Raw genomic sequence first — 2,334 nt, 5'->3', positions numbered from 1 at the left:
AAGGGAAGGAAGAGGATCAAGGAGGAGTTTTGAGGCAGGACATCGGTCCCCATCCAAGAGGATTCATCAAGCTAGGTAACTCCACAATCAATACCCTCAATGCATCATGATAGGATTACAAGAACTTAGGATCTCAATACCATAGCTACTGCCCAACTCACAATAAAACCAAAGAGCAAGATTAAATTGGATCACAACTAGACAAAGTTCTTAATCACCAAAATATTGCGTAACTCGACATAAATTGAGTAAGGAGGGAAAAGGGGGGGTGAAGACTTAGCTTAGGAAGGGGAGCAGTCCGGCGACGCCTCATCTCCAACGCTGACTTCGCCGAAAGGGGGAAACACTCACCGGAGGGCGTTAGACGGAGGGAGCGAGCGCGAGCTCCGGTGCATGTTGTGGCTGCCTCGCGAAGGAGACAACGACGAACGGCGCGGGACGACGGCGGTAGGAGCTGCTGCTCGTGGCGTGAAGTAGAGGACGGCGCGAGGGCCAGCACGACGGCGGACTCCGAGATTTCCGTCGAAGTGGCAACGTCTTCGCCAGAGAATAGAGAGAGAGAGGCATGAGAGGGAGGCTGCTCCGGGAGAGGAAGAGGAAGAACCGAGAAAGGGGGGAGAGAGGAAAGGAGAAGATGATGGAGGGGAGGGAGCTGAAACTCTAAATTTAGAGAAGGGGTTTTCCCTATATTGTGCTATTTGGGGGAAGAAGATGAATAGTGATTGAGAGAGAGAGGAAGAGAGATACGTGGGGAGGGGATGTGGGAGTTAAAAATTGGGCTTGTTAATTTTTAAGAAATTTGGGCCATTTGTTTGTTTTAAAAAGAATTTGGGCCTTTTGTTTTAAAAGAATTGGGCCTTATTAATTAAATGTTTTGTTTGGGCTCTTTTTATTTTGTTGGGGCTTCTTAATTAAATTGGGGATATAAGGTAGGGAAATAGTTAAGTTTTGGGGCTTTTTAAATAAATCTTTGGGCCGATAATTAATCGTGACGAAATTATTTAATTAAATTCCGAAATAATTTCGAAGTATGAATAATTTACCCCAAGTTTCAAAATAAATATAATTGCGAGGGGAAATACTTGTGATAATTCGGTTACGCGCTTATATAATTTTGAGAACTAATTCGACATTGTGGTGGAAAATATGAGGAGCCAACGGGGGAAATTATGGGGGTAAGCGGCCGACCGGCATCTCAAGCGACGCCTTGGGTGGCCGCCGAATAATAAAAAAAATACGCGAAAACCAAAAAATGAGATAAAAGACTTTAATGAAGGTGCATGCTTTCTAATTTAAGTAGTTTTGTCCTTGAGTCTAATTAGTGTATTATTATATTGTGATATTTTCAAAAGGGTACCTTCGCAAGTAAAGTTGGAGCGAGAATTTCAAGTTAAAGGAACTAAATGATCCAGGTGAGCTTTCTTATACTAAAATACAAATCGTATTTTATGAAAACAAGAACACATGTTTGTGACTTTTTTTAATGATGTTGTCATGCCATAAATGTTTTGTGTATGATGCCTATCTGTTGGCTACGGCCAAGTGAATTATGAATGATGATATAAGTCGAATTCGGGTCCCAGTGAGGGTGGTGTCCCCGCTCGGACTAGTGTACACAAGCTACCTCTGACCGTGAACGGCAGAGCAGGTGACCGTGGAAGGTGGCCACCTTCCCGGCACAAGCTACCTCTGACATGTTGGGCAGAGCAGGTGACCGAGGAAGGTGGCCACCTTCCCGGGACACGAATGTAAGGTGACCGTGGGAGAACACCATCTCCACGGCACAATGTGATCAGATATGGCAAAGAATGGAAAGAACTTAGACTGCGCAGTCGAATAAAGATTTTTAGTAAGCTCGGGTCTTTTCAACAACACCCCGAGTGTTACTGTGATGATGGCTTGACAATATTTTTAAATGTATATGTGTAATTTTCGGCAATGTGTTCACTGAGTACTTTTTGTACTCAGCCCTGCATATATTTCTAAATGGGCAGGTTGAGCAGCGAAGTGGTGGAGGAAGTGCTATTGAGACAAGACATTTAATTCAGTCAGATTTTGACTCTCGGAGGTTCATGTCTTCATACATGGAACCGCATTCATTTGTTTGCGTTCTGCATCTTAAAAGACTCAAGTCTATGTTGTTCAAAACTCTGATATTTTAAAATTTCTTTACAAACAATTACTCGAGTTTTCATGATCGAGTATCTTTTCTTCTATGTATCAGCACTTGGTTAGTCATGTATCGCAACCAATGCTTGATTTTATTTTCCCCTTATTTCTTTCCCCGCTTCTTTAATCCTCCGCTAGTCGCGATCAACTGTATTTTCTATCCTT

General features: G+C 42.9%; 1 long non-coding RNA gene across 1 annotated transcript; it reads left to right on the top strand.

The window, feature by feature from the left end:
* On the top strand, positions 1–2,056 carry LOC121751676. Its single transcript, XR_006040146.1, has 3 exons — positions 1–75; positions 1,353–1,412; positions 1,995–2,056. It is a non-coding gene; the product is annotated as an uncharacterized LOC121751676 (long non-coding RNA).
* Positions 2,057–2,334: the final 278 nt, after the last annotated feature.

The sequence above is a fragment of the Salvia splendens genome, chromosome 10 (assembly GCF_004379255.2).
Source record: "Salvia splendens isolate huo1 chromosome 10, SspV2, whole genome shotgun sequence".
Classification (NCBI taxonomy): domain Eukaryota; kingdom Viridiplantae; phylum Streptophyta; class Magnoliopsida; order Lamiales; family Lamiaceae; genus Salvia; species Salvia splendens.
This window is presented reverse-complemented; position numbering and strand designations above follow the sequence as displayed.